Source organism: Podarcis liolepis (assembly GCF_965112155.1).
Source record: "Podarcis liolepis genome assembly, chromosome: W".
In the NCBI taxonomy this organism is placed as follows: Eukaryota; Metazoa; Chordata; class Lepidosauria; order Squamata; family Lacertidae; genus Podarcis; species Podarcis liolepis.
In genome coordinates, this window is record NC_139568.1 from 17353155 (window position 1) to 17363186 (window position 10032).

The 10032-nt window shown below is 42.4% G+C and overlaps 1 pseudogene across 1 annotated transcript; it reads left to right on the top strand.

Annotated features, from left to right (window-relative positions):
- Positions 1 to 6981: 6981 nt before the first annotated feature.
- Positions 6982 to 8457, top strand: LOC310697797 (zinc finger and BTB domain-containing protein 34-like; annotated as a pseudogene). The gene has a single exon. The product of its transcript is annotated as a zinc finger and BTB domain-containing protein 34-like (transcript).
- Positions 8458 to 10032: the final 1575 nt, after the last annotated feature.

Consider the following 10032-nt stretch of genomic DNA (forward strand, 5'->3'; position numbering starts at 1 on the left):
CTGTTTTAACCAGCTTGTGGAGTCTATCAGAGGTCACAAAGAGAAAGGAAAAATATATGAAAATAACAACAAGAGATGTGGAAAAACAAGAAAGGACTGGATAGTACTGTGAACATCATATGGTCAGATTTGTGGATATTAAAACAGCAGCAAGAAGCAAGAAGTTGATTGGATCCCCTTCGGAACTTGAAATATGGGTACCCCCAACAAAAATTTAAAATTCGGCTGTGTAAATTGGAATTTATGTAATTTGGTTTGATTTGATGTGATTGGTCGGTTAATAAAAATTATTCTTAAAAAAAAGACATCTAGTGGTGAAAGGGGAAATAACAATTAAGTATAATTAAGTATAATGGCAGGGGGGGGGAAGAAGGTAGGAGATGGAGGGACACCACTAGAGAGGAGAGCGTCGAAACAAGAAAGTGAGAATAAAAGTGAAATTTTGAAAATGTTTGCAGAAATTAAAAAGGACGTAAAACAGAGTGAAATACACAGAGGAATTATACCAGAAAGATATGGATGGCTCGTACACCCCAGGTAGTGTGGTTGCTGACCTGGAGCCAGACATCCTGGAGAGTGAAGTCAAATGGGCCTTAGAAAGCACAGCAAATAACAAGGCCAGTGGAAGTGATGGTATTCCAGCTTTTGAATTATGTATGGTGCTGGAGGAGACTCTTGAGAGTCCCATGGACTGCAAGAAGATCAAACACACCCATTCTTAAGGAAATTAGCCCTGGGTGCTCACTGGCAGAACAGATCGTGAAGCTGAGGCTCCAATACTTTGGCCACCTCATGAGAAGAGAAGACTCCCTGGAAAAGACCCTGATGTTGGGAAAGATTGACTTCCGGGTTAGCGCCATCGGCAATGGCGGAGTTCCTCTGACCGAGAGGAACCCGCTTCGTGAAAATCGGGTCTTGCCGCCACGGCGAAGGCGGAGACCCTTCAAAAATCCCAGGCGGAGGAAGCCTGGGAACGTGGGATTCGGCTGACACCAAGAGCGCCTCCCCTACTCGCGGGGAAACCCTTTTTAGGGGATCCGAAGCGAAGTGGGGTGAGTGGCGCGGTGTTTTGAATCGACTGCTACTTTTACGGAGTGAAGCCGCACAGCCGTTGCCGGAGAGCGCTGACTTTTTCCTGTGGACAATTGGACTCTAAACAACTACCCGTGAGTAGAACGGAAAATTGGACTACGAAACATTTTAATTTGGCACCGAAGTGGGAAGGTTCTAAACAGGAAGTCCACCTTCCGCTTTTGTAAATAGATTGAAGCAAAGACATTGCAAGCTAAAGTCTGCAAAGTCGTATATAAAGGACTAAATTTCCTTCAGTTAAAATTACCAACACCCCTCTTGGAAGCAGGAGAAGGGGGGGGGAGCTTAGATTGTTTAAACCTGCAGGAGAGAGAGTAAAGAAAGATAAATTTCCACCGTCTCGAACCTGGGAACAGGGTGTCAGAGACAGACGTTTTGGGGAAGTTCATCGACTGTGAATGAAACGTCTTTTGACAGATAGTTAAAAAAGAGAAACATATTGATTCCAATGTTGCCTTTTGCATTTAAAAGAAACAAAGTATTTGAAAAACGAAAGTATTTTTTTTTCTTCTTGCTGGACCTGCTTTCAAAAGATGGATACAAATAGAAATTGTCTCCTCTAGAGGGAGCTTGTTAAACTGTTGCTGGACTTTGAAAGCAACTACCCATGAGTAGGATTAAATTGGATTTAAAGGGAAAAACAAGTAAATTCGGCACCAAAGCGGGAAGGTATAAACAGGAAGTCTGCCTTCCTTTCTTGTAAATAGATCAAAGCAAAGAGACTGTAAGCGGAAACTCTGAAAGACGCTTGAAAAAAAAGATTTAAATCTCAGCATCAGGAAAGCGATCACCCCTCCGGATTGCAGGAGAGGAGGGGGGAAAGGTTTGAACTGTATTTATCTGCAAAAAAGGGGGGGAAAGGAAGCTAAAATCCACCGCCTAAAACCTGGGAACGGACTGCCCCGAGATAAGGAATGCCGCTCTGTGGAAAGCCTATCGGTAAGCAGAGGACTTTTGACAGTTAACTCTGCAAAAGAGATACAGTGTCTTTGAACCTCTCCTGGTTTTAAAGTAACTGATTAAGTGCAATTCAAACTGTTGTTTTTATGTGAACTGGGGGACTTATAAGGACTATTTTCCTTTCTTAAAGTTGCAAGCTTTGGCCGTTACTGTGTCCCCCTAGAGGAGGCTTGACATTGTTACAATAACAACTGGGCTAGAGGAATTTTCCATTTCAAAATAAATTCCAGCCGTGGGTTCGACCTTGGACTCTCATGAGAGTGTTATGGCAGATGGAAGAGGAAAGTTAGAGTTGACGCAGGAAAAAACTACTAGGTCTGGCAGACCCTATTGGACAGATACTGCGTTGCAGCGAAGGGCTTCAACACCTGGCCCTTCTGGAATATCTGGAATACCAGGGGCTGCACCTCCACAAGTCAACCCAAAAGTTATGTCGTCCGAAGACTTTTTTGCACAGGCACTTGGAAAAATTAATGAATCTTTGGAAAATTTAGCTAAGCAAGTAGCTGAAACAAATAAACAAGTAGCTGAAGCATCAGTTAAAATTGACCAGAATACTACAAGCTTTAATAATTTGGGAGAGAAGGTGAATACTAACACAGAGTCTATTGAAAAATTACTACAGGAATCTGCTTCGACCCGAAAGATAGATGAAGAAGCAAAAGATATAGCAACTGCTACTCAAGAGAAGATACCACCGGTGTATAAGCAACTTGAGGACCACGGTTTGACGTTGTCTATGATTGAATTGAAGGAGAAACAAAGAAATTTAAGAATCAGGGCTGTACCAGAACATGAGAAAGACAATTTGGCTGATTTTCTTACGCAGGAATTTGCAGATTTTTGGCAACAGGATTTGGGGAAGGAAGAATTTAAGATAGTGAGTGCATTTAGACTTGGAAGAGGAAGAAGGAGGAACAAGGTGAGAGACTGCTTGATTACCCTTCGTACAAAAGAGGAGAGAGACAAAATTTTGAATCTGCATTACCAAAAGACCTTAGAAATTTACGACTCAAGTGTGGAGATATTCAAGGACATTCCAAAACATCTTTTGGATTTAAGGCTTAACTACGGAGATCTGGTTGCCCTGTTGAGAAGAAATAGAGGTGGGAATTCCCTCAAGGCCTGTCCTTTAAATATAAAGGAAGAAAGATAAAAATAAGATCAGTCAATGATAAAGATAGGTTTCTGAAAGACCACGAAGAAGATCTACAGAAAGAAGCGGAATCCGGAGAAGAGCCAAAACCACTGGAGAAAGGAATACTAGATATAGCAAACTTATCTTTTGGATTGCATGGTCCAGAGAAAGAGACACCACTGACAGAACAAGAACAGACACTTGGCGCAGTTGGAGGTAAAGCGAAGTAACCCCATCATGGCTCTGCAACTGCTAAGTTGGAATTGTAATGGTCTAAATTCTCCTCGGAAGAGAAAAAGTGTTTTCCATTTATTAAAAAAGGAACAATTGGACTTGATTTGTCTACAAGAAACACATGTAACAAGGCTACATAGGAAACTATTGACTAACAAGAGATTGGGACAGGAGTTTATTTCATCTGACAAAGTTAAAAAAAGAGGAGTTGCGATTTATGCAAAGGAGAGACTATCACAGAAATTTATTTTTAAAGATGACCAAGGAAGATTTCTGGCAATTGAAATTCAAGTCCGAAGAGAGAAAATTTTGATAGTAGGAATTTAAGCACCAAATGAGGGGAAAGCTGAATTCTTTAAAAAGTTGCATGAGACTTTATTGGATTATTTGGATTACAATTTGATCTTGATGGGAAACATGAATGGAGTAGTATCTACAAATATGGATAAGGCACAAAGACAGGTAGTCACCAAGGATGGTAGACTACCGAAAACATTTTTTGAGATGACAGACAACTTGGACTTAGTTGATATTTGGAGAACAAAGAATCCCTTGGGAAGAGAGGGAACTTTCTTTACTGAAGCCAAGATGACATGGACTAGAATTGACCAAATATGGGTAACTAGAGGAATGGCACCAAAGACAAGAAATGTGGAAATCTGCCCCAAAACCTGCTCCAACCATAATGCTGTTAAGATGGAAATGAAACTAGCACGAACTGGCTCCTTTAGATGGAGGATGAATGACACCTTATTCAGAGATGAAGAAGTCCTTAAGAAGGCCCAAAAAACCTTGAGAGATTATTTTGAGATAAATATGAGCACCAATGTGGAAAAAAGAGTAATCTGGGACGCAAGCAAAGCTGTTATGAGAGGGTTTCTGATACAACAGAATGCAATAAAGAAGAGTAGTCAAAATGAGAAGAAAGATAAAATTTTGGGGAAAATAAAAGAAAGTGAGAAGAAATTGAGAGCAAAACCAAAGTCGCAGGAGATTTTGAGAGAAATAAAGTTATATCAAGTACAATATATGGAAATGATGAATCAGGAAATAGAATGGAAAATTAAACAAATGAGACAAAAACATTTGAATCAGCTAACAAATGTGGGATGGGAAATTGTTGGCCTGGCAAATGAAAAAAAGACAAAAACTAAATACTACCACAAATTTAGAAGTGGAAGGAAAGAACATACACAATCCAACTGAGATCAGAAACTGTTTCCAGAGGTATTGTAAACAACTATACACACAAGGGCCACAGAAAGAAATGGACATAGACCGATTTCTGAAGACAAATGGATTACAAAAAATCTCTCAAGAATGTAAATTAATGTTGAATTATAAAATAACTGACCAGGAAGTAGAAGGTGCCATCCAAAACATGCAATTGGGCAAATCTCCAGGACCGGATGGGTTGACTTCTAGATATTATAGATCCTTGAAAGAGTGGTTAATACAGCCTTTAAAGGAAGTCTGCAACGAAATATTGGAAGGGAAAAGGGCACTAGAGTCGTGGAAAGAAGCGTACATTACACTTATACCGAAAACAGAGACTGAAAAGACTCAGCTTAAGAACTACCGACCCATATCATTACTTAATGTGGATTACAAAATCTTTGCAGACATTTTGGCCAAGAGATTGAAAAAAGTGTTGATGGAAGAGATTCATAAAGACCAAGCGGGCTTTCTCCCGGGAAGACATTTGTCTGACAATTTGAGGAATATAATTGATATTTTGAGCGTCTGCGCATGTGCGAGCAGCAAAACCCGAAAGTATCCCGTTCCATTACTTCTGGGTCGCCGTGGAGCGCAACCCAAAAACGCTCAACCCAAAGCTACTTCAACCCGAGGTATGACTGTAGTTCAACTCCAATGTCCTTTGGGGAATTCCCTGTGGGTTTTGGGATGTTGTTTATTCACTCATTGGTTCTCCTCTTAAAGCAGTAAATCATTTAAATTCTCTGTTGTGGTTATAACTTCTAACTTCTTTTTCCAATTTTACTTCATTGGTGAAGTTTACTATTGTCCATTTGTTGCGCTGTTCACAAAGTCGGTCCTCTCTGATTTTTCTTTACTCTCCTTTCCCTGCGTATGTGTTTCTTCTTTGACGTCTCTTCCTGTGTGCCTGGTGTCCTCACTTCCTTTATGGCTGCCTTCCCTTTCGCTGATTCACCTGCTTCTCCCCTCCTCTCTCAGTTTGTCGACCCAGCCTCTTACTGCACCTCTTTCCCCGTCCGCCTTTCTCTCCCTCCAACAACACCCACCCACCACCTCTCCATCCTCTCCATCTGTTTTTCCCAGTAAGTTTCTCTCCTCCTTGTCTGTCTCTTCTCTTTTACTCAGCATCTTTCTCCCCCTTACCATTCTGTTGGCATCTGGAGGCGGTTTTATCTTCCGTCTCCCCTCTGCTGTTTACGTTGGGTTTTTTTACATCCCGTTGGGATACTGTTTTGCTTTCTTTGTCGGGTAATCTACTTTTTTCTGGGTTTCTTCCACAATTTAGTTTGCCAGTTTTGCCGCCGTATTGAGGTAGACTCCCTTAGTTTGTACCTTTTTTCTCCTGTTGTTTAGATTTAGTTTCTGCGTCCCCCTTTTTCGTCTTCATAATTTTTCTTTGTTTTGCCGGGGGTGTGCAGTCTGTTAATTTTGTTTCCTTATCTCTGCGGAGTAGACCAGCACTGGTCGCTCAGATTCTCAAGGCGTTTGCATGCGAGAGTGTTTTCTGCTCAATTTGCCGAGGTTCTCCCCTTTTCTTTGACGGTTGTTCAGATATTTTCTTTACTCTGAAATTTGGGGAAACCCCTTTTTGCACTGCCAGGAGCTTATGGTGCCCAAGAACTCCTCTTGGGTGTCAGGGCAACTTCGCCTTCCGTTGCACCCCCACGAACTCTTTGTGTGCTGCTCATCTGTCTCGAGACAACAAGAGCACAGACTACAACCCGATGCTGAGTGGCCAGCTGGAAGAATGTTTAATGGCAAATGAAGGATGTCAACTGGACCCTAAATAAGAAATGATGCGGCTATGTGAGGAAATGATGATCATTTGGAACAGGAGTGGGAAACCTGATTTTAAAAAATTGTATTAATTTAATTTAATTTAATTTAATTTAATTTAGTTTAATTTAACTGCTCCCTGCTGTAAGGCCCATTTCTACCTGCCAAATTGGTTTGATTTGTAATAATTGGGAAAATTAATTAATAAAAATAATTTGAAAAGAGAGACAACACCTGTTGTATTTGTGCTGTTGTGAGGAAGTCTGTTCAGGTGGTTGAATAATAGTGAGACTGGAAAAGCCAGTGTAAGTTGCAATTTAAGCTGAATTTGGCAAAGCCACTCAAAGCATCTGTTGTGTTGAGCTATTTCAATTGCTTTTATTTGATTTTCTCATTGCAAAATGCTGCAAGTCTGTAAATTTTGATAATAAACCTGATTTGCAATAGGGCTGAATAATTTCAATTGCAACTGTAACTGCAGCATTATGCAGACGAAACCTTTGCTAACAAACTAGCTATTCACAAAGCTGTCCTTTATAGGTAAGTTACGCTGTAAACCAGAAGACATGGACAACAGCAGTTTCATCCAGTTTGATGTTCCTGAGTACAGCAGCACTGTACTGAACCGGTTGAATGAGCTCCGCCTGCAGGGAAAGCTTTGTGATATCATTGTGCATATTCAGGGTCAGCCGTTCAGGGCTCACAAAACTGTCCTAGCTGCCAGTTCTCCATATTTCTGTGAACATTCTTTGTTAAGTACCATGAGTGGCCTCTCAATATCAGTTATTAAAAACCCTGATGTCTTTGAACAGTTGCTTTTGCTTTGTTACACTGGAAGGATGTCCTTGCAACTGAAGAATGTTAGCTTTCTAACTGCAGCTAGTTTTCTACAAATGCAGTGTGTCATTGATAAGTGCACACAGATACTCGAAAGCATCCATTCAAATATCAGTGATGGTGAAGCTGACTGTCACTGTTGGTACTGAAGATGCTCTGGAAAACCACAACAGTGTTAAAGAGTTATTTTGCCAGTCTGGTGGAAATCTCTCCTCCCTATTGCTCTCAGGTGCAGCTGTCTGCTTCAGGCAGTGATTTAAGAACGGAAACAACTCACACCAAAGCTCTCCATAACTATCTGCAAGAAGAAGGGCACTCGGACCATGGCAGTAGCGGGAGTGTTTCAGAATAAGAGATTCAGATTGAAGGTGATCATGACCAAGGGGACTTGATAGTCAGAGACAGCCAGGCTGCTGAGGTGAAAGTTAAAATGGAAAAGTCTGAACGGCCAAGTTGCTCAGATAGTTCTTCGCTTGGTGATGACGGGTACCACACTGAAATGATGGACGGGGAGCAAGTAGTGGCAGTTAACGTTGGCTCCTGTGGTTCTGTATTGCAAAGTGCCTACTCATATTCCCATGGCTCATCCCAGTCCGCTAATGTACCCAACACTTTTGGAAGCCTGAGAAACGCAAGCTCTTCAAGATGCATGCTAAGCTGTCTCAGAGGCCGAGGCCGTCAAAAACGGATCTCCACTAGCTACTTGCATAGTGAAGTTTTGGGCCTATCACAAGGAGCCAACAGGTAATCCGCAGCGGATCACCGAGGCTATGAAAACAGTCCACAGAAAAGGAATTTGAGAGGTCACTGGTGCATGTACAGTGATAGGTTAATCTGTATATACTGTGGGAAGTCTTTCAACCAGAAAGGGAGTCTTGATCGGCACATGAGGTTGCACATGGGAATAACCCCCTTTGTGTGCAAATATTGTGGGAAGAAGTGCACGCGCAAGGATGAACTTGAGTACCATATCCGTGGCCACACAGATGACAAACCTTTCCATTGTGAGGTCTGTGGGAAATGTTTCCCTTTCCAGGGAACTCTAAATCAGCACTTGTGAAAGAATCATCCCGGCGTTGCAGAAGTAAGAAGTAGAGTTGAGTCTCCAGAAAGAACTGAAGACTATATGGAACAGAGAGAAAATTGATGCTTCGGCCTCTGAAACACTAGATTACAGCATGGAAGTGCACACAACTGATTAATAATTACTGCATCCCTCAGTGCAACCCAAACAAAGCACATTGATAAATGCATTTCCTTCGTGTTTCTTTAATAAGGTTTGCAAGAGCATTGTCATTTCCTTGATTTTTGCATGTCTTCTGGGCCCTGTTCCTATTTTGTTTTGAAGGAGGCAGGGTTAGCTTTACTCCTAAAAATGTTTATGAAGGGCAGAATATTTTGGAAATGTTGTACTTGGCAGGAGGTGAACATAGTGAAATATACTAAACAGTGAAATACACTAAAAACAAGGCAGATATTGCTCAATAATATATTGTTTCCTGTTGTGCTTTGTGCAGCCTAATCCTATATAGGTATACTGGGATGCAAGCCCTGTTGAGTTCAACAGGACTTACTCCCAAGTACAGTGGTGCCCCGCAAGACGAAATTAATTCGTTCCGCAATTTTTGTCGTCTAGCGAATTTTTCGTCTTGCGAAGCACGAAATCCCATAGGAATGCATTGAAAATCAATTAATGCGTTCCTATGGTCAAAAAAAGTCCAAACAAAGCCAAATTTGGTACAACAACAGTTTATTAACTGCTCTTTAAAGTCACACATACTGTAAAGAGCAGTTCAAAAATTTAAGGGAAAATAAATTAACTTTATAAACATGACAGAAAAACATTTAAAAATCAACAAAGTACAGTATACAGTACATTTTCTAAGACTCTGGGGGACCACTTGAAGAAGGCTCCTCTTCCACTCTTTGCTTCTTGGTCAAGAACCTGTCCATAGTCTGCTGCTTTATCCGCCTTTTCAGCAGCTCCCTGAAATACGACATGACCCTCGTATCATAAAAGTTCCCAGCGTCATGTGCCACGTGCTTCTCATGGTGGTGTAGATCTGCAAAAGTCTGCACCTCCTTCCACCTCTGGCAAATGTCCCTCAGTCTTTCGGAGGACAGCCGTTCCTCAGTTGCTTCCTCCTCTTCCAGTGAGGCCTGCTCCTGCGCAGCCTCTGCCTGCAGTTCGACCAGCTCCACGGTGGTCAGCTCGTCGTCGTGCCCCTCCACCAGCTCGCAGACGTCCTCCTCCGTGACCTCCAGGCCCATGGTCCTCCCCAAGGCAACAATGTCCTGCACCACTGTTGACTCTGGTGCATCAGAGTCACTTGGTGCCACACAGTCCGGCCACAGGCTGCGCCAAGCGCAATTCAAATTTCTCTGGCTGATCCCTTTCCAGGCCGTGTTGACCATCTTCAAGCAGGTGACGATGTCGAAGTGGTCCTTCCAGAATTCCCGCAGGGTGATGGTGGTGCAGTCAGTCACCTCGAAGCATCGCCTGAAAAGCTCCTTGGTGTAGAGTTTTTTGAAATTGGCGATGACCTGCTGATCCATCGGCTGGAGCAGTGGCGTGGTGTTAGGCGGCAGGAACATGATGTTGATGAAGCTGAACTCCTCCAACAAGTCCACCTCAAGGCCTTTAGGATGGGCAGGAGCATTGTCCATCAGAAGCAAAGCCTTCAGCGGCAGGTCGTTGTCCAGCAGGTACTGCTTGACAGCAGGGCCAAAAGCAAGATTGACCCAGTCCACAAACAGCACACGTGTGACCCAAGCCT